This window comes from Engystomops pustulosus, chromosome 9 (genome assembly GCF_040894005.1).
Source record: "Engystomops pustulosus chromosome 9, aEngPut4.maternal, whole genome shotgun sequence".
In the NCBI taxonomy this organism is placed as follows: domain Eukaryota; kingdom Metazoa; phylum Chordata; class Amphibia; order Anura; family Leptodactylidae; genus Engystomops; species Engystomops pustulosus.
The window spans coordinates 67,160,033-67,179,453 of NC_092419.1; the positions used below are offsets into that span (position 1 = coordinate 67,160,033).

Below are 19,421 nucleotides of genomic sequence, written 5' to 3' on the forward strand. Positions count from 1 at the left end.
AAGGTCAACGGAACTTGGTATTCCCAGCCAGTCTCCCATGCTGGTACTTGCCAAGCCTTAAGCTGCATTGCTGCTGCGATCTGACGAGAGCAGGCACATTCAGCTTAGAATGGCCGTTGACAGCAGCTGTTCAATTTGAACCTTCTTTTACCATCTTTGACAGAGAAACTAACAATTTTCAGGTTCAAAAAGGTCAACAGAACTTGGGATTCCCAGCCAGTCTCCCATGCTTGTACTTGCCAAGCCTTAAGCTGCATTGTTGCTGCGATCTGACGAGAGCAGGCACATTCAGCTTAGAATGGCCGTTGACAGCAGCTGTTCAATTTGAACCTTCTTTTACTATCTCATAGAGAAACTAACACAATTTTCAGGTTCAAAAAGGTCAACAGAACTTGGGATTCCCAGCCAGTCTCCCATGCTGGTACTTGCCAAGCCTTAAGCTGTATTGCTGCTGCGATCTGACGAGAGCAGGCACATTCAGCTTAGAATGGCCATTGAGAGCAGCTGTTCAATTTGAACCTTCTTTTACCATCTTTGACAGAGAAACTAACAATTTTCAGGTTCAAAAAGGTCAACAGAACTTGGGATTCCCAGCCAGTCTCCCATGCTGGTACTTGCCAAGCCTTAAGCTGCATTGATGCTGCGATCTGACGAGAGCAGGCACATTCAGCTTAGAATGGCCGTTGACAGCAGCTGTTCAGTTTGAACCTTCTTTTACTATCTCATAGAGAAACTAACACAATTTTCAGGTTCAAAAAGGTCAACGGAACTTGGAATTCGCAGCCAGTCTCCCATGCTGGTACTTGCCAAGCCTTAAGCCACATCGCTGCTGTGCTCCGACAAGAGCACGCACATTCAGCTTAGAATGGCCGTTGACAGCAGCTGTTCAATTTGAACCTTCTTTTACTATCTCATAGAGAAACTAACACAATTTTCAGGTTCAAAAAAGTCAACGGAACTTGGGATTCCCAGCCAGTCTCCCATGCTGGTACTTGCCAAGCCTTAAGCTGCATTGCTGCTGTGATCTGACGAGAGCAGGCACATTCAGCTTAGAATGGCCGTTGACAGCAGCTGTTCAGTTTGAACCTTCTTTTACTATCTCATAGAGAAACTAACACAATTTTCAGGTTCAAAAAGGTCAACGGAACTTGGTATTCCCAGCCAGTCTCCCATGCTGGTACTTGCCAAGCCTTAAGCTGCATTGCTGCTGCGATCTGACGAGAGCAGGCACATTCAGCTTAGAATGGCCGTTGACAGCAGCTGTTCAATTTGAACCTTCTTTTACCATCTTTGACAGAGAAACTAACAATTTTCAGGTTCAAAAAGGTCAACAGAACTTGGGATTCCCAGCCAGTCTCCCATGCTTGTACTTGCCAAGCCTTAAGCTGCATTGTTGCTGCGATCTGACGAGAGCAGGCACATTCAGCTTAGAATGGCCGTTGACAGCAGCTGTTCAATTTGAACCTTCTTTTACTATCTCATAGAGAAACTAACACAATTTTCAGGTTCAAAAAGGTCAACAGAACTTGGGATTCCCAGCCAGTCTCCCATGCTGGTACTTGCCAAGCCTTAAGCTGCATTGCTGCTGCGATCTGACGAGAGCAGGCACATTCAGCTTAGAATGGCCGTTGACAGCAGCTGTTCAATTTGAACCTTCTTTTACCATCTTTGACAGAGAAACTAACAATTTTCAGGTTCAAAAAGGTCAACAGAACTTGGGATTCCCAGCCAGTCTCCCATGCTGGTACTTGCCAAGCCTTAAGCTGCATTGATGCTGCGATCTGACGAGAGCAGGCACATTCAGCTTAGAATGGCCGTTGACAGCAGCTGTTCAGTTTGAACCTTCTTTTACTATCTCATAGAGAAACTAACACAATTTTCAGGTTCAAAAAGGTCAACGGAACTTGGTTTTCCCAGCCAGTCTCCCATGCTGGTACTTGCCAAGCCTTAAGCTGCATTGCTGCTGCGATCTGACGAGAGCAGGCACATTCAGCTTAGAATGGCCGTTGACAGCAGCTGTTCAATTTGAACCTTCTTTTACCATCTTTGACAGAGAAACTAACAATTTTCAGGTTCAAAAAGGTCAACAGAACTTGGGATTCCCAGCCAGTCTCCCATGCATGTACTTGCCAAGCCTTAAGCTGCATTGTTGCTGCGATCTGACGAGAGCAGGCACATTCAGCTTAGAATGGCCGTTGACAGCAGCTGTTCAATTTAAACCTTCTTTTACTATCTCATAGAGAAACTAACACAATTTTCAGGTTCAAAAAGGTCAACAGAACTTGGGATTCCCAGCCAGTCTCCCATGCTGGTACTTGCCAAGCCTTAAGCTGCATTGCTGCTGCGATCTGACGAGAGCAGGCACATTCAGCTTAGAATGGCCGTTGACAGCAGCTGTTCAATTTGAACCTTCTTTTACTATCTCATAGAAAAACTAACACAATTTTCAGGTTCAAAAAGGTCAACAGTACTTGGGATTCCCAGCCAGTCTCCCATGCTGGTACTTGCCAAGCCTTACGCTGCATTGCTGCTGCGATCTGACGAGAGCAGGCACATTCAGCTTAGAATGGCCGATGACAGCAGCTGTTCAATTTGAACCTTCTTTTACTATCTCATAGAGAAACTAACACAATTTTCAGGTTCAAAAAGGTCAACGGAACTTGGGATTCCCAGACAGTCTCCCATGCTGGTACTTGCCAAGCCTTAAGCTGCATTGCTGCTGCGATCTGACGAGAGCAGGCACATTCAGCTTAGAATGGCCGTTGACAGCAGCTGTTCAATTTGAACCTTCTTTTACTATCTCATAGAGAAACTAACACAATTTTCAGGTTCAAAAAGGTCAACAGAACTTGGGATTCCCAGCCAGTCTCCCATGCTGGTACTTGCCAAGCCTTAAGCTGCATTGCTGCTGCGATCTGACTAGAGCAGGCACATTCAGCTTAGAATGGCCGTTGACAGCAGCTGTTCAATTTGAACCTTCTTTTACTATCTCATAGAGAAACTAACACAATTTTCAGGTTCAAAAAGGTCAACGGAACTTGGGATTCCCAGCCAGTCTCCCATGCTGGTACTTGCCAAGCTTTAAGCTGCTGCGATCTGACGAGAGCAGGCACATTCAGCTTAGAATGGCCGTTGACAGCAGCTGTTCAATTTGAACCTTCTTTTACTATCTCATAGAGAAACTAACACAATTTTCAGGTTCAAAAAGGTCAACAGAACTTGGGATTCCCAGCCAGTCTCCCATGCTGGTACTTGCCAAGCCTTAAGCTGCATTGCTGCTGCGATCTGATGAGAGCAGGCACATTCAGCTTAGAATGGCCGTTGACAGCAGCTGTTCAATTTGAACCTTCTTTTACTATCTCATAGAGTAACTAACACAATTTTCAGGTTCAAAAAGGTCAACGGAACTTGGGATTCCCAGCCAGTCTCCCATGCTGGTACTTGCCAAGCCTTAAGCTGCATTGCTGCTGCGATCTGACGAGAGCAGGCACATTCAGCTTAGAATGGCCGTTGACAGCAGCTGTTCAATTTGAACCTTCTTTTACTATCTCATAGAGAAACTAACACAATTTTCAGGTTCAAAAAGGTCAACGGAACTTGGGATTCCCAGCCAGTCTCCCATGCTGGTACTTGCCAAGCCTTAAGCTGCATTGCTGCTGCGATCTGACGAGAGCAGGCACATTCAGCTTAGAATGGCCGTTGACAGCAGCTGTTCAGTTTGAACCTTCTTTTACTATCTCATAGAGAAACTAACACAATTTTCAGGTTCAAAAAGGTCAACGGAACTTGGGATTCGCAGCCAGTCTCCCATGCTGGTACTTGCCAAGCCTTAAGCCGCATCGCTGCTGTGATCCGACAAGAGCACGCACATTCAGCTTAGAATGGCCGTTGACACCAGCTGTTCAATTTGAACCTTCTTTTACTATCTCATAGAGAAACTAACACAATTTTCAGGTTCAAAAAGGTCAACGGAACTTGGGATTCCCAGCCAGTCTCCCATGCTGGTACTTACCAAGCCTTAAGCTGCATTGCTGCTGCCATCTGACGAGAGCAGGCACATTCAGCTTAGAATGGCCGTTGACAGCAGCTGTTCAATTTGAACCTTCTTTTACCATCTTTGACAGAGAAACTAACAATTTTCAGGTTCAAAAAGGTCAACAGAACTTGGGATTCCCAGCCAGTCTCCCATGCTGGTACTTGCCAAGCCTTAAGCTGCATTGCTGCTGCGATCTGACGAGAGCAGGCACATTCAGCTTAGAATGGCCGTTGACAGCAGCTGTTCAGTTTGAACCTTCTTTTACCATCTTTGACAGAGAAACTAACAATTTTCAGGTTCAAAAAGGTCAACAGAACTTGGGATTCCCAGCCAGTCTCCCATGCTGGTACTTGCCAAGCCTTAAGCTGCATTGCTGCTGCGATCTGACGAGAGCAGGCACATTCAGCTTAGAATGGCCGTTGACAGCAGCTGTTCAGTTTGAACCTTCTTTTACTATCTCATAGAGAAACTAACACAATTTTCAGGTTCAAAAAGGTCAACGGAACTTGGAATTCGCAGCCAGTCTCCCATGCTTGTACTTGCCAAGCCTTAAGCCGCATCGCTGCTGTGATCCGACAAGAGCACGCACATTCAGCTTAGAATGGCCGTTGACAGCAGTTGTTCAATTTGAACCTTCTTTTACTATCTCATAGAGAAACTAACACAATTTTCAGGTTCAAAAAGGTCAACAGAACTTGAGATTCCCAGCCAGTCTCCCATGCTGGTACTTGCCAAACCTTAAGCTGCATTGCTGCTGCGATCTGACGAGAGCAGGCACATTCAGCTTAGAATGGCCGTTGACAGCAGCTGTTCAATTTGAACCTTCTTTTACTATCTCATAGAGAAACTAACACAATTTTCAGGTTCAAAAAGGTCAACAGAACTTGGGATTCCCAGCCAGTCTCCCATGCTGGTACTTACCAAGCCTTAAGCTGCATTGCTGCTGCCATCTGACGAGAGCAGGCACATTCAGCTTAGAATGGCCGTTGACAGCAGCTGTTCAATTTGAACCTTCTTTTACCATCTTTGACAGAGAAACTAACACAATTTTCAGGTTCAAAAAGGTCAACGGAACTTGGAATTCGCAGCCAGTCTCCCATGCTGGTACTTGCCAAGCCTTAAGCCGCATCGCTGCTGTGATCCGACAAGAGCAGGCACATTCAGCTTAGAATGGCCGTTGACAGCAGCTGTTCAGTTTGAACCTTCTTTTACTATCTCATAGAGAAACTAACACAATTTTCAGGTTCAAAAAGGTCAACGGAACTTGGGATTCCCAGCCAGTCTCCCATGCTGGTACTTGCCAAGCCTTAAGCTGCATTGCTGCTGCGATCTGACGAGAGCAGGCACATTCAGCTTAGAATGGCCGTTGACAGCAGCTGTTCAATTTGAACCTTCTTTTACCATCTTTGACAGAGAAACTAACAATTTTCAGGTTCAAAAAGGTCAACGGAACTTGGGATTCCCAGCCAGTCTCCCATGCTGGTACTTGCCAAGCCTTAAGCTGCATTGCTGCTGCGATCTGACGAGAGCAGGCACATTCAGCTTAGAATGGCCGTTGACAGCAGCTGTTCAATTTGAACCTTCTTTTACTATCTCATAGAGAAACTAACACAATTTTCAGGTTCAAAAAGGTCAACGGAACTTGGGATTCCCAGCCAGTCTCCCATGCTGGTACTTGCCAAGCCTTAAGCTGCATTGCTGCTGCGATCTGACGAGAGCAGGCACATTCAGCTTAGAATGGCTGTTGACAGCAGCTGTTCAATTTGAACCTTCTTTTACTATCTCATAGAGAAACTAACACAATTTTCAGGTTCAAAAAGGTCAACGGAACTTGGGATTCCCAGCCAGTCTCCCATGCTGGTACTTGCCAAGCCTTAAGCTGCATTGCTGCTGCAATCTGACGAGAGCAGGCACATTCAGCTTAGAATGGCCGTTGACAGCAGCTGTTCAGTTTGAACCTTCTTTTACTATCTCATAGAGAAACTAACACAATTTTCAAGTTCAAAAAGGTCAACGGAACTTGGGATTCCCAGCCAGTCTCCCATGCTGGTACTTGCCAAGCCTTAAGCTGCATTGCTGCTGCGATCTGACGAGAGCAGGCACATTCAGCTTAGAATGGCCGTTGACAGCAGCTGTTCAATTTGAACCTTCTTTTACTATCTCATAGAGAAACTAACACAATTTTCAGGTTCAAAAAAGTCAACGGAACTTGGGATTCCCAGCCAGTCTCCCATGCTGGTACTTGCCAAGCCTTAAGCTGCATTGCTGCTGCGATCTGAGGAGAGCAGGCACATTCAGCTTAGAATGGCCGTTGACAGCAGCTGTTCAATTTGAACCTTCTTTTACTATCTCATAGAGAAACTAACACAATTTTCAGGTTCAAAAAGGTCAACGGAACTTGGGATTCCCAGCCAGTCTCCCATGCTGGTACTTGCCAAGCCTTAAGCTGCATTGCTGCTGCGATCTGACGAGAGCAGGCACATTCAGCTTAGAATGGCCATTGACAGCAGCTGTTCAATTTGAACCTTCTTTTACCATCTTTGACAGAGAAACTAACAATTTTCAGGTTCAAAAAGGTCAACGGAACTTGGGATTCCCAGCCAGTCTCCCATGCTGGTACTTGCCAAGCCTTAAGCTGCATTGCTGCTGCGATCTGACGAGAGCAGGCACATTCAGCTTAGAATGGCCGTTGACAGCAGCTGTTCAATTTGAACCTTCTTTTACTATCTCATAGAGAAACTAACACAATTTTCAGGTTCAAAAAGGTCAACGGAACTTGGGATTCCCAGCCAGTCTCCCATGCTGGTACTTGCCAAGCCTTAAGCTGCATTGCTGCTGCGATCTGACGAGAGCAGACACATTCAGCTTAGAATTGCTGTTGACAGCAGCTGTTCAATTTGAACCTTCTTTTACTATCTCATAGAGAAACTAACACAATTTTCAGGTTCAAAAAGGTCAACAGAACTTGGGATTCCCAGCCAGTCTCCCATGCTGGTACTTGCCAAGCCTTAAGCTGCATTGATGCTGCGATCTGACGAGAGCAGGCACATTCAGCTTAGAATGGCCGTTGACAGCAGCTGTTCAGTTTGAACCTTCTTTTACTATCTCATAGAGAAACGAACACAATTTTCAGGTTCAAAAAGGTCAACGGAACTTGGGATTCCCAGCCAGTCTCCCATGCTGGTACTTGCCAAGCCTTAAGCTGCATTGCTGCTGCAATCTGACGAGAGCAGGCACATTCAGCTTAGAATGGCCGTTGACAGCAGCTGTTCAGTTTGAACCTTCTTTTACTATCTCATAGAGAAACTAACACAATTTTCAGGTTCAAAAAGGTCAACGGAACTTGGGATTCCCAGCCAGTCTCCCATGCTGGTACTTGCCAAGCCTTAAGCTGCATTGCTGCTGCGATCTGACGAGAGCAGGCACATTCAGCTTAGAATGGCCGTTGACAGCAGCTGTTCAGTTTGAACCTTCTTTTACTATCTCATAGAGAAACTAACACAATTTTCAGGTTCAAAAAGGTCAACGGAACTTGGGATTCCCAGCCAGTCTCCCATGCTGGTACTTGCCAAGCCTTAAGCTGCATTGCTGCTGCGATCTGACGAGATCAGGCACATTCAGCTTAGAATGGCCGTTGACAGCAGCTGCCTAATTTCTACTTTCTTTTACTATCTCATAGAGAAACTAACAATTTTCAGGTTCAAAAAGGTCAACGGAACTTGGGATTCCCAGCCAGTCTCCCATGCTGGTACTTGCCAAGCCTTAAGCTGCATTGCTGCTGCGATCTGACGAGAGCAGGCACATTCAGCTTAGAATGGCCGTTGACAGCAGCTGCCTAATTTCTACTTTCTTTTACTATCTCATAGAGAAACTAACACAATTTTCAGGTTCAAAAAGGTCAACGGAACTTGGGATTCCCAGCCAGTCTCCCATGCTGGTACTTGCCAAGCCTTTAGCTGCATTGCTGCTGCGATCTGACGAGAGCAGGCACATTCAGCTTAGAATGGCCGTTGACAGCAGCTGTTCAATTTGAACTTTCTTTTACTATCTCATAGAAAAACTAACACAATTTTCAGGTTCAAAAAGGTCAACGGAACTTGGGATTCCCAGCCAGTCTCCCATGCTGGTACTTGCCAAGCCTTAAGCTGCTGCGATCTGATGAGAGCAGGCACATTCAGCTTAGGATGGCCGTTGACAGCAGCTGTTCAATTTGAACCTTCTTTTACTATCTCATAGAGAAACTAACACAATTTTCAGGTTCAAAAAGGTCAACAGAACTTGGGATTCCCAGCCAGTCTCCCATGCTGGTACTTGCCAAGCCTTAAGCTGCATTGCTGCTGCGATCTGACGAGAGCAGGCACATTCAGCTTAGAATGGCCGTTGACAGCAGCTGCCTAATTTCTACTTTCTTTTACTATCTCATAGAGAAACTAACACAATTTTCAGGTTCAAAAAGGTCAACAGAACTTGGGATTCCCAGCCAGTCTCCCATGCTGGTACTTGCCAAGCCTTAAGCTGCATTGATGCTGCGATCTGCCGAGAGCAGGCACATTCAGCTTAGAATGGCCGTTGACAGCAGCTGTTCAGTTTGAACCTTCTTTTACTATCTCATAGAGAAACTAACACATTCAGCTTAGAATTGCCGTTGACAGCAGCTGTTCAATTTGAACCTTCTTTTACTATCTCATAGAGAAACTAACACAATTTTCAGGTTCAAAAAGGTCAACGGAACTTGGGATTCCCAGCCAGTCTCCCATGCTGGTACTTGCCAAGCCTTAAGCTGCATTGCTGCTGCGATCTGACGAGAGCAGGCACATTCAGCTTAGAATGGCCGTTGACAGCAGCTGTTCAATTTGAACCTTCTTTTACTATCTCATAGAGAAACTAACACAATTTTCAGGTTCAAAAAGGTCAACGGAACTTGGGATTCCCAGCCAGTCTCCCATGCTGGTACTTGCCAAGCCTTAAGCTGCTGCGATCTGATGAGAGCAGGCACATTCAGCTTAGAATGGCCGTTGACAGCAGCTGTTCAATTTGAACCTTCTTTTACTATCTCATAGAGAAACTAACACAATTTTCAGGTTCAAAAAGGTCAACAGAACTTGGGATTCCCAGCCAGTCTCCCATGCTGGTACTTGCCAAGCCTTAAGCTGCATTGCTGCTGCGATCTGACGAGAGCACGCACATTCAGCTTAGAATGGCCGTTGACAGCAGCTGTTCAATGTGAACCTTCTTTTACTATCTCATAGAAAAACTAACACAATTTTCAGGTTCAAAAAGGTCAACAGAACTTGGGATTCCCAGCCAGTCTCCCATGCTGGTACTTGCCAAGCCTTAAGCCGCATTGCTGCTGCGATCTGACGAGAGCAGGCACATTCAGCTTAGAATGGCCGTTGACAGCAGCTGTTCAATTTGAACCTTCTTTTACCATCTTTGACAGAGAAACTAACAATTTTCAGGTTCAAAAAGGTCAACGGAACTTGGGATTCCCAGCCAGTCTCCCATGCTGGTACTTGCCAAGCCTTAAGCTGCATTGCTGCTGCGATCTGACGAGAGCAGGCACATTCAGCTTAGAATGGCCGTTGACAGCAGCTGCCTAATTTCTACTTTCTTTTACTATCTCATAGAGAAACTAACACAATTTTCAGGTTCAAAAAGGTCAACGGAACTTGGGATTCCCAGCCAGTCTCCCATGCTGGTACTTGCCAAGCCTTAAGCTGCATTGCTGCTGCGATCTGACGAGAGCAGGCACATTCAGCTTAGAATGGCCGTTGACAGCAGCTGCCTAATTTCTACTTTCTTTTACTATCTCATAGAGAAACTAACACAATTTTCAGGTTCAAAAAGGTCAACGGAACTTGGGATTCCCAGCCAGTCTCCCATGCTGGTACTTGCCAAGCCTTTAGCTGCATTGCTGCTGCGATCTGACGAGAGCAGGCACATTCAGCTTAGAATGGCCGTTGACAGCAGCTGTTCAATTTGAACTTTCTTTTACTATCTCATAGAAAAACTAACACAATTTTCAGGTTCAAAAAGGTCAACGGAACTTGGGATTCCCAGCCAGTCTCCCATGCTGGTACTTGCCAAGCCTTAAGCTGCTGCGATCTGATGAGAGCAGGCACATTCAGCTTAGGATGGCCGTTGACAGCAGCTGTTCAATTTGAACCTTCTTTTACTATCTCATAGAGAAACTAACACAATTTTCAGGTTCAAAAAGGTCAACAGAACTTGGGATTCCCAGCCAGTCTCCCATGCTGGTACTTGCCAAGCCTTAAGCTGCATTGCTGCTGCGATCTGACGAGAGCAGGCACATTCAGCTTAGAATGGCCGTTGACAGCAGCTGCCTAATTTCTACTTTCTTTTACTATCTCATAGAGAAACTAACACAATTTTCAGGTTCAAAAAGGTCAACAGAACTTGGGATTCCCAGCCAGTCTCCCATGCTGGTACTTGCCAAGCCTTAAGCTGCATTGATGCTGCGATCTGCCGAGAGCAGGCACATTCAGCTTAGAATGGCCGTTGACAGCAGCTGTTCAGTTTGAACCTTCTTTTACTATCTCATAGAGAAACTAACACATTCAGCTTAGAATTGCCGTTGACAGCAGCTGTTCAATTTGAACCTTCTTTTACTATCTCATAGAGAAACTAACACAATTTTCAGGTTCAAAAAGGTCAACGGAACTTGGGATTCCCAGCCAGTCTCCCATGCTGGTACTTGCCAAGCCTTAAGCTGCATTGCTGCTGCGATCTGACGAGAGCAGGCACATTCAGCTTAGAATGGCCGTTGACAGCAGCTGTTCAATTTGAACCTTCTTTTACTATCTCATAGAGAAACTAACACAATTTTCAGGTTCAAAAAGGTCAACGGAACTTGGGATTCCCAGCCAGTCTCCCATGCTGGTACTTGCCAAGCCTTAAGCTGCTGCGATCTGATGAGAGCAGGCACATTCAGCTTAGAATGGCCGTTGACAGCAGCTGTTCAATTTGAACCTTCTTTTACTATCTCATAGAGAAACTAACACAATTTTCAGGTTCAAAAAGGTCAACAGAACTTGGGATTCCCAGCCAGTCTCCCATGCTGGTACTTGCCAAGCCTTAAGCTGCATTGCTGCTGCGATCTGACGAGAGCACGCACATTCAGCTTAGAATGGCCGTTGACAGCAGCTGTTCAATGTGAACCTTCTTTTACTATCTCATAGAAAAACTAACACAATTTTCAGGTTCAAAAAGGTCAACAGAACTTGGGATTCCCAGCCAGTCTCCCATGCTGGTACTTGCCAAGCCTTAAGCCGCATTGCTGCTGCGATCTGACGAGAGCAGGCACATTCAGCTTAGAATGGCCGTTGACAGCAGCTGTTCAATTTGAACCTTCTTTTACCATCTTTGACAGAGAAACTAACAATTTTCAGGTTCAAAAAGGTCAACGGAACTTGGGATTCCCAGCCAGTCTCCCATGCTGGTACTTGCCAAGCCTTAAGCTGCATTGCTGCTGCGATCTGACGAGAGCAGGCACATTCAGCTTAGAATGGCCGTTGACAGCAGCTGCCTAATTTCTACTTTCTTTTACTATCTCATAGAGAAACTAACACAATTTTCAGGTTCAAAAAGGTCAACGGAACTTGGGATTCCCAGCCAGTCTCCCATGCTGGTACTTGCCAAGCCTTTAGCTGCATTGCTGCTGCGATCTGACGAGAGCAGGCACATTCAGCTTAGAATGGCCGTTGACAGCAGCTGTTCAATTTGAACTTTCTTTTACTATCTCATAGAAAAACTAACACAATTTTCAGGTTCAAAAAGGTCAACGGAACTTGGGATTCCCAGCCAGTCTCCCATGCTGGTACTTGCCAAGCCTTAAGCTGCTGCGATCTGATGAGAGCAGGCACATTCAGCTTAGGATGGCCGTTGACAGCAGCTGTTCAATTTGAACCTTCTTTTACTATCTCATAGAGAAACTAACACAATTTTCAGGTTCAAAAAGGTCAACAGAACTTGGGATTCCCAGCCAGTCTCCCATGCTGGTACTTGCCAAGCCTTAAGCTGCATTGCTGCTGCGATCTGACGAGAGCAGGCACATTCAGCTTAGAATGGCCGTTGACAGCAGCTGCCTAATTTCTACTTTCTTTTACTATCTCATAGAGAAACTAACACAATTTTCAGGTTCAAAAAGGTCAACAGAACTTGGGATTCCCAGCCAGTCTCCCATGCTGGTACTTGCCAAGCCTTAAGCTGCATTGATGCTGCGATCTGCCGAGAGCAGGCACATTCAGCTTAGAATGGCCGTTGACAGCAGCTGTTCAGTTTGAACCTTCTTTTACTATCTCATAGAGAAACTAACACATTCAGCTTAGAATTGCCGTTGACAGCAGCTGTTCAATTTGAACCTTCTTTTACTATCTCATAGAGAAACTAACACAATTTTCAGGTTCAAAAAGGTCAACGGAACTTGGGATTCCCAGCCAGTCTCCCATGCTGGTACTTGCCAAGCCTTAAGCTGCATTGCTGCTGCGATCTGACGAGAGCAGGCACATTCAGCTTAGAATGGCCGTTGACAGCAGCTGTTCAATTTGAACCTTCTTTTACTATCTCATAGAGAAACTAACACAATTTTCAGGTTCAAAAAGGTCAACGGAACTTGGGATTCCCAGCCAGTCTCCCATGCTGGTACTTGCCAAGCCTTAAGCTGCTGCGATCTGATGAGAGCAGGCACATTCAGCTTAGAATGGCCGTTGACAGCAGCTGTTCAATTTGAACCTTCTTTTACTATCTCATAGAGAAACTAACACAATTTTCAGGTTCAAAAAGGTCAACAGAACTTGGGATTCCCAGCCAGTCTCCCATGCTGGTACTTGCCAAGCCTTAAGCTGCATTGCTGCTGCGATCTGACGAGAGCACGCACATTCAGCTTAGAATGGCCGTTGACAGCAGCTGTTCAATGTGAACCTTCTTTTACTATCTCATAGAAAAACTAACACAATTTTCAGGTTCAAAAAGGTCAACAGAACTTGGGATTCCCAGCCAGTCTCCCATGCTGGTACTTGCCAAGCCTTAAGCCGCATTGCTGCTGCGATCTGACGAGAGCAGGCACATTCAGCTTAGAATGGCCGTTGACAGCAGCTGTTCAATTTGAACCTTCTTTTACCATCTTTGACAGAGAAACTAACAATTTTCAGGTTCAAAAAGGTCAACGGAACTTGGGATTCCCAGCCAGTCTCCCATGCTGGTACTTGCCAAGCCTTAAGCTGCATTGCTGCTGCGATCTGACGAGAGCAGGCACATTCAGCTTAGAATGGCCGTTGACAGCAGCTGCCTAATTTCTACTTTCTTTTACTATCTCATAGAGAAACTAACACAATTTTCAGGTTCAAAAAGGTCAACGGAACTTGGGATTCCCAGCCAGTCTCCCATGCTGGTACTTGCCAAGCCTTAAGCTGCATTGCTGCTGCGATCTGACGAGAGCAGGCACATTCAGCTTAGAATGGCCGTTGACAGCAGCTGCCTAATTTCTACTTTCTTTTACTATCTCATAGAGAAACTAACACAATTTTCAGGTTCAAAAAGGTCAACGGAACTTGGGATTCCCAGCCAGTCTCCCATGCTGGTACTTGCCAAGCCTTTAGCTGCATTGCTGCTGCGATCTGACGAGAGCAGGCACATTCAGCTTAGAATGGCCGTTGACAGCAGCTGTTCAATTTGAACTTTCTTTTACTATCTCATAGAAAAACTAACACAATTTTCAGGTTCAAAAAGGTCAACGGAACTTGGGATTCCCAGCCAGTCTCCCATGCTGGTACTTGCCAAGCCTTAAGCTGCTGCGATCTGATGAGAGCAGGCACATTCAGCTTAGGATGGCCGTTGACAGCAGCTGTTCAATTTGAACCTTCTTTTACTATCTCATAGAGAAACTAACACAATTTTCAGGTTCAAAAAGGTCAACAGAACTTGGGATTCCCAGCCAGTCTCCCATGCTGGTACTTGCCAAGCCTTAAGCTGCATTGCTGCTGCGATCTGACGAGAGCAGGCACATTCAGCTTAGAATGGCCGTTGACAGCAGCTGCCTAATTTCTACTTTCTTTTACTATCTCATAGAGAAACTAACACAATTTTCAGGTTCAAAAAGGTCAACAGAACTTGGGATTCCCAGCCAGTCTCCCATGCTGGTACTTGCCAAGCCTTAAGCTGCATTGATGCTGCGATCTGCCGAGAGCAGGCACATTCAGCTTAGAATGGCCGTTGACAGCAGCTGTTCAGTTTGAACCTTCTTTTACTATCTCATAGAGAAACTAACACATTCAGCTTAGAATTGCCGTTGACAGCAGCTGTTCAATTTGAACCTTCTTTTACTATCTCATAGAGAAACTAACACAATTTTCAGGTTCAAAAAGGTCAACGGAACTTGGGATTCCCAGCCAGTCTCCCATGCTGGTACTTGCCAAGCCTTAAGCTGCATTGCTGCTGCGATCTGACGAGAGCAGGCACATTCAGCTTAGAATGGCCGTTGACAGCAGCTGTTCAATTTGAACCTTCTTTTACTATCTCATAGAGAAACTAACACAATTTTCAGGTTCAAAAAGGTCAACGGAACTTGGGATTCCCAGCCAGTCTCCCATGCTGGTACTTGCCAAGCCTTAAGCTGCTGCGATCTGATGAGAGCAGGCACATTCAGCTTAGAATGGCCGTTGACAGCAGCTGTTCAATTTGAACCTTCTTTTACTATCTCATAGAGAAACTAACACAATTTTCAGGTTCAAAAAGGTCAACAGAACTTGGGATTCCCAGCCAGTCTCCCATGCTGGTACTTGCCAAGCCTTAAGCTGCATTGCTGCTGCGATCTGACGAGAGCACGCACATTCAGCTTAGAATGGCCGTTGACAGCAGCTGTTCAATGTGAACCTTCTTTTACTATCTCATAGAAAAACTAACACAATTTTCAGGTTCAAAAAGGTCAACAGAACTTGGGATTCCCAGCCAGTCTCCCATGCTGGTACTTGCCAAGCCTTAAGCCGCATTGCTGCTGCGATCTGACGAGAGCAGGCACATTCAGCTTAGAATGGCCGTTGACAGCAGCTGTTCAATTTGAACCTTCTTTTACCATCTTTGACAGAGAAACTAACAATTTTCAGGTTCAAAAAGGTCAACGGAACTTGGGATTCCCAGCCAGTCTCCCATGCTGGTACTTGCCAAGCCTTAAGCTGCATTGCTGCTGCGATCTGACGAGAGCAGGCACATTCAGCTTAGAATGGCCGTTGACAGCAGCTGCCTAATTTCTACTTTCTTTTACTATCTCATAGAGAAACTAACACAATTTTCAGGTTCAAAAAGGTCAACGGAACTTGGGATTCCCAGCCAGTCTCCCATGCTGGTACTTGCCAAGCCTTTAGCTGCATTGCTGCTGCGATCTGACGAGAGCAGGCACATTCAGCTTAGAATGGCCGTTGACAGCAGCTGTTCAATTTGAACTTTCTTTTACTATCTCATAGAAAAACTAACACAATTTTCAGGTTCAAAAAGGTCAACGGAACTTGGGATTCCCAGCCAGTCTCCCATGCTGGTACTTGCCAAGCCTTAAGCTGCTGCGATCTGATGAGAGCAGGCACATTCAGCTTAGGATGGCCGTTGACAGCAGCTGTTCAATTTGAACCTTCTTTTACTATCTCATAGAGAAACTAACACAATTTTCAGGTTCAAAAAGGTCAACAGAACTTGGGATTCCCTGCCAGTCTCCCATGCTGGTACTTGCCAAGCCTTAAGCTGCATTGCTGCTGCGATCTGACGAGAGCAGGCACATTCAGCTTAGAATTGCCGTTGACAGCAGCTGCCTAATTTCTACTTTCTTTTACTATCTCATAGAGAAACTAACACAATTTTCCGGTTCAAAAAGGTCAACAGAACTTGGGATTCCCAGCCAGTCTCCCATGCTGGTACTTGCCAAGCCTTAAGCTGCATTGATGCTGCGATCTGCCGAGAGCAGGCACATTTAGCTTAGAATGGCCGTTGACAGCAGCTGTTCAGTTTGAACCTTCTTTTACTATCTCATAGAGAAACTAACACATTCAGCTTAGAATTGCCGTTGACAGCAGCTGTTCAATTTGAACCTTCTTTTACTATCTCATAGAGAAACTAACACAATTTTCAGGTTCAAAAAGGTCAACGGAACTTGGGATTCCCAGCCAGTCTCCCATGCTGGTACTTGCCAAGCCTCAAGCTGCATTTCTGCTGCGATCTGACGAGAGCAGGCACATTCAGCTTAGAATGGCCGTTGACAGCAGCTGTTCAATTTGAACCTTCTTTTACTATCTCATAGAGAAACTAACACAATTTTCAGGTTCAAAAAGGTCAACGGAACTTGGGATTCCCAGCCAGTCTCCCATGCTGGTACTTGCCAAGCCTTAAGCTGCTGCGATCTGATGAGAGCAGGCACATTCAGCTTAGAATGGCCGTTGACAGCAGCTGTTCAATTTGAACCTTCTTTTACCATCTTTGACAGAGAAACTAACAATTTTCAGGTTCAAAAAGGTCAACGGAACTTGGGATTCCCAGCCAGTCTCCCATGCTGGTACTTGCCAAGCCTTAAGCTGCATTGCTGCTGCGATCTGACGAGAGCAGGCACATTCAGCTTAGAATGGCCGTTGACAGCAGCTGCCTAATTTCTACTTTCTTTTACTATCTCATAGAGAAACTAACACAATTTTCAGGTTCAAAAAGGTCAACGGAACTTGGGATTCCCAGCCAGTCTCCCATGCTGGTACTTGCCAAGCCTTTTGCTGCATTGCTGCTGCGATCTGACGAGAGCAGGCACATTCAGCTTAGAATGGCCGTTGACAGCAGCTGTTCAATTTGAACTTTCTTTTACTATCTCATAGAAAAACTAACACAATTTTCAGGTTCAAAAAGGTCAACGGAACTTGGGATTCCCAGCCAGTCTCCCATGCTGGTACTTGCCAAGCCTTAAGCTGCTGCGATCTGATGAGAGCAGGCACATTCAGCTTAGGATGGCCGTTGACAGCAGCTGTTCAATTTGAACCTTCTTTTACTATCTCATAGAGAAACTAACACAATTTTCAGGTTCAAAAAGGTCAACAGAACTTGGGATTCCCAGCCAGTCTCCCATGCTGGTACTTGCCAAGCCTTAAGCTGCATTGCTGCTGCGATCTGACGAGAGCAGGCACATTCAGCTTAGAATGGCCGTTGACAGCAGCTGCCTAATTTCTACTTTCTTTTACTATCTCATAGAGAAACTAACACAATTTTCAGGTTCAAAAAGGTCAACGGAACTTGGGATTCCCAGCCAGTCTCCCATGCTGGTACTTGCCAAGCCTTAAGCTGCATTGCTGCTGCGATCTGACGAGAGCAGGCACATTCAGCTTAGAATGGCCGTTGACAGCAGCTGTTCAATTTGAACCTTCTTTTACTATCTCATAGAGAAACTAACACAATTTTCAGGTTCAAAAAGGTCAACGGAACTTGGGATTCCCAGCCAGTCTCCCATGCTGGTACTTGCCAAGCCTTAAGCTGCATTGATGCTGCGATCTGCCGAGCGCAGGCTCATTCAGCTTAGAATGGCCGTTGACAGCAGCTGTTCAGTTTGAACCTTCTTTTACTATCTCATAGAGAAACTAACACAATTTTCAGGTTCAAAAAGGTCAACGGAACTTGGGATTCGGAGCCAGTCTCCCATGCTGGTACTTGCCAAGCCTTAAGCCGCATCGCTGCTGTGATCCGACAAGAGCACGCACATTCAGCTTAGAATGGCCGTTGACAGCAGCTGTTCAATTTGAACCTTCTTTTACTATCTCATAGAGAAACTAACACAATTTTCAGGTTCAAAAAGGTCAACGGAACTTGGGATTCCCAGCCAGTCTCCCATGCTGGTACTTGCCAAGCCCTAAGCTGCATTGCTGCTGCGATCTGACGAGAGCAGGCACATTCAGCTTAGAATGGCCGTTGACAGCAGCTGTTCAATTTGAACCTTCTTTTACTATCTCATAGAGAAACTAACACAATTTTCAGGTTCAAAAAGGTCAACAGAACTTGGGATTCCCAGCCAGTCTCCCATGCTGGTACTTGCCAAGCCTTAAGCTGCATTGATGCTGCGATCTGACGAGAGCAGGCACATTCAGCTTAGAATGGCCGTTGACAGCAGCTTTTCAGTTTGAACCTTCTTTTACTATCTCATAGAGAAACTAACACATTCAGCGTAGAATTGCCGTTGACAGCAGCTGTTCAATTTGAACCTTCTTTTACTATCTCATAGAGAAACTAACACAATTTTCAGGTTCAAAAAGGTCAACGGAACTTGGGATTCCCAGCCAGTCTACCATGCTGGTACTTGCCAAGCCTTAAGCTGCATTGCTGCTGCGATCTGACGAGAGCAGGCACATTCAGCTTAGAATGGCCGTTGACAGCAGCTGTTCAAATTGAACCTTCTTTTACTATCTCATAGAGAAACTAACACAATTTTCAGGTTCAAAAAGGTCAACGGAACTTGGGATTCCCAGCCAGTCTCCCATGCTGGTACTTGCCAAGCCTTAAGCTGCTGCGATCTGACGAGAGCAGGCACATTCAGCTTAGAATGGCCGTTGACAGCAGCTGTTCAATTTGAACCTTCTTTTACTATCTCATAGAGAAACTAACACAATTTTCAGGTTCAAAAAGGTCAACGGAACTTGGGATTCCCAGCCAGTCTCCCATGCTGGTACTTGCCAAGCCTTAAGCTGCATTGATGCTGCGATCTGCCGAGAGCAGGCACATTCAGCTTAGAATGGCCGTTGACAGCAGCTGTTCAATTTGAACCTTCTTTTACCATCTTTGACAGAGAAACTAACAATTTTCAGGTTCAAAAAGGTCAACGGAACTTGGGATTCCCAGCCAGTCTCCCATGCTGGTACTTGCCAAGCCTTAAGCTGCATTGCTGCTGCGATCTGATGAGAGCAGGCACATTCAGCTTAGAATGGCCGTTGACAGCAGCTGCCTAATTTCTACTTTCTTTTACTATCTCATAGAGAAACTAACACAATTTTCAGGTTCAAAAAGGTCAACGGAACTTGGGATTCCCAGCCAGTCTCCCATGCTGGTACTTGCCAAGCCTTAAGCTGCATTGCTGCTGCGATCTGACGAGAGCAGGCACATTCAGCTTAGAATGGCCGTTGACAGCAGCTGTTCAATTTGAACCTTCTTTTACTATCTCATAGAGAAACTAACACAATTTTCAGGTTCAAAAAGGTCAACGGAACTTGGGATTCCCAGCCAGTCTCCCATGCTGGTACTTGCCAAGCCTTAAGCTGCATTGATGCTGCGATCTGCCGAGAGCAGGCACATTCAGCTTAGAATGGCCGTTGACAGCAGCTGTTCAGTTTGAACCTTCTTTTACTATCTCATAGAGAAACTA

At 45.6% G+C, this 19,421-nt stretch overlaps 81 pseudogenes; all 81 read right to left on the reverse strand.

Moving 5' to 3' along the window:
• Positions 1 to 2: 2 nt before the first annotated feature.
• On the reverse strand, positions 3 to 121 carry LOC140078695 (5S ribosomal RNA; annotated as a pseudogene).
• A 70-nt stretch (positions 122 to 191) lies between these two features.
• LOC140087133 (5S ribosomal RNA) lies at positions 192 to 310 on the reverse strand (annotated as a pseudogene).
• A 70-nt stretch (positions 311 to 380) lies between these two features.
• Positions 381 to 499, reverse strand: LOC140096669 (5S ribosomal RNA; annotated as a pseudogene).
• Positions 500 to 569: 70 nt separating this feature from the next.
• LOC140085718 (5S ribosomal RNA) lies at positions 570 to 688 on the reverse strand (annotated as a pseudogene).
• A 259-nt stretch (positions 689 to 947) lies between these two features.
• Positions 948 to 1,066, reverse strand: LOC140089919 (5S ribosomal RNA; annotated as a pseudogene).
• A 70-nt stretch (positions 1,067 to 1,136) lies between these two features.
• On the reverse strand, positions 1,137 to 1,255 carry LOC140078706 (5S ribosomal RNA; annotated as a pseudogene).
• A 70-nt stretch (positions 1,256 to 1,325) lies between these two features.
• On the reverse strand, positions 1,326 to 1,444 carry LOC140087134 (5S ribosomal RNA; annotated as a pseudogene).
• A 70-nt stretch (positions 1,445 to 1,514) lies between these two features.
• LOC140080495 (5S ribosomal RNA) lies at positions 1,515 to 1,633 on the reverse strand (annotated as a pseudogene).
• Positions 1,634 to 1,703: 70 nt separating this feature from the next.
• Positions 1,704 to 1,822, reverse strand: LOC140085719 (5S ribosomal RNA; annotated as a pseudogene).
• A 70-nt stretch (positions 1,823 to 1,892) lies between these two features.
• On the reverse strand, positions 1,893 to 2,011 carry LOC140083980 (5S ribosomal RNA; annotated as a pseudogene).
• A 70-nt stretch (positions 2,012 to 2,081) lies between these two features.
• Positions 2,082 to 2,200, reverse strand: LOC140089545 (5S ribosomal RNA; annotated as a pseudogene).
• Positions 2,201 to 2,270: 70 nt separating this feature from the next.
• On the reverse strand, positions 2,271 to 2,389 carry LOC140080496 (5S ribosomal RNA; annotated as a pseudogene).
• Positions 2,390 to 2,459: 70 nt separating this feature from the next.
• LOC140093918 (5S ribosomal RNA) lies at positions 2,460 to 2,578 on the reverse strand (annotated as a pseudogene).
• A 70-nt stretch (positions 2,579 to 2,648) lies between these two features.
• Positions 2,649 to 2,767, reverse strand: LOC140088781 (5S ribosomal RNA; annotated as a pseudogene).
• Positions 2,768 to 2,837: 70 nt separating this feature from the next.
• On the reverse strand, positions 2,838 to 2,956 carry LOC140092691 (5S ribosomal RNA; annotated as a pseudogene).
• A 251-nt stretch (positions 2,957 to 3,207) lies between these two features.
• LOC140080333 (5S ribosomal RNA) lies at positions 3,208 to 3,326 on the reverse strand (annotated as a pseudogene).
• Positions 3,327 to 3,396: 70 nt separating this feature from the next.
• LOC140099747 (5S ribosomal RNA) lies at positions 3,397 to 3,515 on the reverse strand (annotated as a pseudogene).
• A 70-nt stretch (positions 3,516 to 3,585) lies between these two features.
• On the reverse strand, positions 3,586 to 3,704 carry LOC140099748 (5S ribosomal RNA; annotated as a pseudogene).
• Positions 3,705 to 3,963: 259 nt separating this feature from the next.
• Positions 3,964 to 4,082, reverse strand: LOC140090288 (5S ribosomal RNA; annotated as a pseudogene).
• Positions 4,083 to 4,152: 70 nt separating this feature from the next.
• Positions 4,153 to 4,271, reverse strand: LOC140080497 (5S ribosomal RNA; annotated as a pseudogene).
• Positions 4,272 to 4,341: 70 nt separating this feature from the next.
• LOC140080498 (5S ribosomal RNA) lies at positions 4,342 to 4,460 on the reverse strand (annotated as a pseudogene).
• Positions 4,461 to 4,719: 259 nt separating this feature from the next.
• LOC140092986 (5S ribosomal RNA) lies at positions 4,720 to 4,838 on the reverse strand (annotated as a pseudogene).
• A 70-nt stretch (positions 4,839 to 4,908) lies between these two features.
• On the reverse strand, positions 4,909 to 5,027 carry LOC140091982 (5S ribosomal RNA; annotated as a pseudogene).
• Positions 5,028 to 5,288: 261 nt separating this feature from the next.
• LOC140099750 (5S ribosomal RNA) lies at positions 5,289 to 5,407 on the reverse strand (annotated as a pseudogene).
• Positions 5,408 to 5,477: 70 nt separating this feature from the next.
• LOC140099751 (5S ribosomal RNA) lies at positions 5,478 to 5,596 on the reverse strand (annotated as a pseudogene).
• A 70-nt stretch (positions 5,597 to 5,666) lies between these two features.
• On the reverse strand, positions 5,667 to 5,785 carry LOC140090118 (5S ribosomal RNA; annotated as a pseudogene).
• A 70-nt stretch (positions 5,786 to 5,855) lies between these two features.
• LOC140086919 (5S ribosomal RNA) lies at positions 5,856 to 5,974 on the reverse strand (annotated as a pseudogene).
• Positions 5,975 to 6,044: 70 nt separating this feature from the next.
• Positions 6,045 to 6,163, reverse strand: LOC140099752 (5S ribosomal RNA; annotated as a pseudogene).
• Positions 6,164 to 6,233: 70 nt separating this feature from the next.
• Positions 6,234 to 6,352, reverse strand: LOC140085045 (5S ribosomal RNA; annotated as a pseudogene).
• A 70-nt stretch (positions 6,353 to 6,422) lies between these two features.
• On the reverse strand, positions 6,423 to 6,541 carry LOC140082829 (5S ribosomal RNA; annotated as a pseudogene).
• A 70-nt stretch (positions 6,542 to 6,611) lies between these two features.
• On the reverse strand, positions 6,612 to 6,730 carry LOC140099754 (5S ribosomal RNA; annotated as a pseudogene).
• A 259-nt stretch (positions 6,731 to 6,989) lies between these two features.
• Positions 6,990 to 7,108, reverse strand: LOC140085720 (5S ribosomal RNA; annotated as a pseudogene).
• Positions 7,109 to 7,178: 70 nt separating this feature from the next.
• On the reverse strand, positions 7,179 to 7,297 carry LOC140086920 (5S ribosomal RNA; annotated as a pseudogene).
• A 70-nt stretch (positions 7,298 to 7,367) lies between these two features.
• On the reverse strand, positions 7,368 to 7,486 carry LOC140099755 (5S ribosomal RNA; annotated as a pseudogene).
• Positions 7,487 to 7,556: 70 nt separating this feature from the next.
• LOC140086603 (5S ribosomal RNA) lies at positions 7,557 to 7,675 on the reverse strand (annotated as a pseudogene).
• A 68-nt stretch (positions 7,676 to 7,743) lies between these two features.
• Positions 7,744 to 7,862, reverse strand: LOC140099756 (5S ribosomal RNA; annotated as a pseudogene).
• A 70-nt stretch (positions 7,863 to 7,932) lies between these two features.
• Positions 7,933 to 8,051, reverse strand: LOC140082984 (5S ribosomal RNA; annotated as a pseudogene).
• Positions 8,052 to 8,302: 251 nt separating this feature from the next.
• LOC140080499 (5S ribosomal RNA) lies at positions 8,303 to 8,421 on the reverse strand (annotated as a pseudogene).
• Positions 8,422 to 8,491: 70 nt separating this feature from the next.
• LOC140096463 (5S ribosomal RNA) lies at positions 8,492 to 8,610 on the reverse strand (annotated as a pseudogene).
• Positions 8,611 to 8,756: 146 nt separating this feature from the next.
• Positions 8,757 to 8,875, reverse strand: LOC140099757 (5S ribosomal RNA; annotated as a pseudogene).
• Positions 8,876 to 9,126: 251 nt separating this feature from the next.
• LOC140089885 (5S ribosomal RNA) lies at positions 9,127 to 9,245 on the reverse strand (annotated as a pseudogene).
• A 70-nt stretch (positions 9,246 to 9,315) lies between these two features.
• Positions 9,316 to 9,434, reverse strand: LOC140083299 (5S ribosomal RNA; annotated as a pseudogene).
• Positions 9,435 to 9,504: 70 nt separating this feature from the next.
• On the reverse strand, positions 9,505 to 9,623 carry LOC140099758 (5S ribosomal RNA; annotated as a pseudogene).
• Positions 9,624 to 9,693: 70 nt separating this feature from the next.
• Positions 9,694 to 9,812, reverse strand: LOC140099759 (5S ribosomal RNA; annotated as a pseudogene).
• A 70-nt stretch (positions 9,813 to 9,882) lies between these two features.
• Positions 9,883 to 10,001, reverse strand: LOC140082985 (5S ribosomal RNA; annotated as a pseudogene).
• A 251-nt stretch (positions 10,002 to 10,252) lies between these two features.
• LOC140080500 (5S ribosomal RNA) lies at positions 10,253 to 10,371 on the reverse strand (annotated as a pseudogene).
• Positions 10,372 to 10,441: 70 nt separating this feature from the next.
• Positions 10,442 to 10,560, reverse strand: LOC140096465 (5S ribosomal RNA; annotated as a pseudogene).
• A 146-nt stretch (positions 10,561 to 10,706) lies between these two features.
• LOC140099760 (5S ribosomal RNA) lies at positions 10,707 to 10,825 on the reverse strand (annotated as a pseudogene).
• A 251-nt stretch (positions 10,826 to 11,076) lies between these two features.
• On the reverse strand, positions 11,077 to 11,195 carry LOC140089886 (5S ribosomal RNA; annotated as a pseudogene).
• Positions 11,196 to 11,265: 70 nt separating this feature from the next.
• Positions 11,266 to 11,384, reverse strand: LOC140083300 (5S ribosomal RNA; annotated as a pseudogene).
• Positions 11,385 to 11,454: 70 nt separating this feature from the next.
• Positions 11,455 to 11,573, reverse strand: LOC140099762 (5S ribosomal RNA; annotated as a pseudogene).
• A 70-nt stretch (positions 11,574 to 11,643) lies between these two features.
• Positions 11,644 to 11,762, reverse strand: LOC140082986 (5S ribosomal RNA; annotated as a pseudogene).
• Positions 11,763 to 12,013: 251 nt separating this feature from the next.
• LOC140080501 (5S ribosomal RNA) lies at positions 12,014 to 12,132 on the reverse strand (annotated as a pseudogene).
• Positions 12,133 to 12,202: 70 nt separating this feature from the next.
• LOC140096466 (5S ribosomal RNA) lies at positions 12,203 to 12,321 on the reverse strand (annotated as a pseudogene).
• A 146-nt stretch (positions 12,322 to 12,467) lies between these two features.
• LOC140099763 (5S ribosomal RNA) lies at positions 12,468 to 12,586 on the reverse strand (annotated as a pseudogene).
• Positions 12,587 to 12,837: 251 nt separating this feature from the next.
• Positions 12,838 to 12,956, reverse strand: LOC140089888 (5S ribosomal RNA; annotated as a pseudogene).
• Positions 12,957 to 13,026: 70 nt separating this feature from the next.
• On the reverse strand, positions 13,027 to 13,145 carry LOC140083301 (5S ribosomal RNA; annotated as a pseudogene).
• Positions 13,146 to 13,215: 70 nt separating this feature from the next.
• On the reverse strand, positions 13,216 to 13,334 carry LOC140099766 (5S ribosomal RNA; annotated as a pseudogene).
• Positions 13,335 to 13,404: 70 nt separating this feature from the next.
• On the reverse strand, positions 13,405 to 13,523 carry LOC140099767 (5S ribosomal RNA; annotated as a pseudogene).
• Positions 13,524 to 13,593: 70 nt separating this feature from the next.
• LOC140082987 (5S ribosomal RNA) lies at positions 13,594 to 13,712 on the reverse strand (annotated as a pseudogene).
• Positions 13,713 to 13,963: 251 nt separating this feature from the next.
• LOC140080502 (5S ribosomal RNA) lies at positions 13,964 to 14,082 on the reverse strand (annotated as a pseudogene).
• A 70-nt stretch (positions 14,083 to 14,152) lies between these two features.
• On the reverse strand, positions 14,153 to 14,271 carry LOC140096468 (5S ribosomal RNA; annotated as a pseudogene).
• A 146-nt stretch (positions 14,272 to 14,417) lies between these two features.
• Positions 14,418 to 14,536, reverse strand: LOC140099768 (5S ribosomal RNA; annotated as a pseudogene).
• Positions 14,537 to 14,787: 251 nt separating this feature from the next.
• LOC140089889 (5S ribosomal RNA) lies at positions 14,788 to 14,906 on the reverse strand (annotated as a pseudogene).
• Positions 14,907 to 14,976: 70 nt separating this feature from the next.
• LOC140083302 (5S ribosomal RNA) lies at positions 14,977 to 15,095 on the reverse strand (annotated as a pseudogene).
• A 70-nt stretch (positions 15,096 to 15,165) lies between these two features.
• Positions 15,166 to 15,284, reverse strand: LOC140099769 (5S ribosomal RNA; annotated as a pseudogene).
• Positions 15,285 to 15,354: 70 nt separating this feature from the next.
• On the reverse strand, positions 15,355 to 15,473 carry LOC140082988 (5S ribosomal RNA; annotated as a pseudogene).
• Positions 15,474 to 15,724: 251 nt separating this feature from the next.
• Positions 15,725 to 15,843, reverse strand: LOC140092023 (5S ribosomal RNA; annotated as a pseudogene).
• Positions 15,844 to 16,178: 335 nt separating this feature from the next.
• Positions 16,179 to 16,297, reverse strand: LOC140087395 (5S ribosomal RNA; annotated as a pseudogene).
• Positions 16,298 to 16,548: 251 nt separating this feature from the next.
• Positions 16,549 to 16,667, reverse strand: LOC140099770 (5S ribosomal RNA; annotated as a pseudogene).
• A 70-nt stretch (positions 16,668 to 16,737) lies between these two features.
• LOC140093808 (5S ribosomal RNA) lies at positions 16,738 to 16,856 on the reverse strand (annotated as a pseudogene).
• A 251-nt stretch (positions 16,857 to 17,107) lies between these two features.
• LOC140080503 (5S ribosomal RNA) lies at positions 17,108 to 17,226 on the reverse strand (annotated as a pseudogene).
• Positions 17,227 to 17,296: 70 nt separating this feature from the next.
• LOC140099771 (5S ribosomal RNA) lies at positions 17,297 to 17,415 on the reverse strand (annotated as a pseudogene).
• A 70-nt stretch (positions 17,416 to 17,485) lies between these two features.
• On the reverse strand, positions 17,486 to 17,604 carry LOC140098732 (5S ribosomal RNA; annotated as a pseudogene).
• A 259-nt stretch (positions 17,605 to 17,863) lies between these two features.
• On the reverse strand, positions 17,864 to 17,982 carry LOC140081994 (5S ribosomal RNA; annotated as a pseudogene).
• A 70-nt stretch (positions 17,983 to 18,052) lies between these two features.
• On the reverse strand, positions 18,053 to 18,171 carry LOC140085722 (5S ribosomal RNA; annotated as a pseudogene).
• Positions 18,172 to 18,317: 146 nt separating this feature from the next.
• Positions 18,318 to 18,436, reverse strand: LOC140085595 (5S ribosomal RNA; annotated as a pseudogene).
• A 251-nt stretch (positions 18,437 to 18,687) lies between these two features.
• LOC140095415 (5S ribosomal RNA) lies at positions 18,688 to 18,806 on the reverse strand (annotated as a pseudogene).
• A 70-nt stretch (positions 18,807 to 18,876) lies between these two features.
• Positions 18,877 to 18,995, reverse strand: LOC140100796 (5S ribosomal RNA; annotated as a pseudogene).
• A 70-nt stretch (positions 18,996 to 19,065) lies between these two features.
• On the reverse strand, positions 19,066 to 19,184 carry LOC140099772 (5S ribosomal RNA; annotated as a pseudogene).
• A 70-nt stretch (positions 19,185 to 19,254) lies between these two features.
• LOC140095417 (5S ribosomal RNA) lies at positions 19,255 to 19,373 on the reverse strand (annotated as a pseudogene).
• Positions 19,374 to 19,421: the final 48 nt, after the last annotated feature.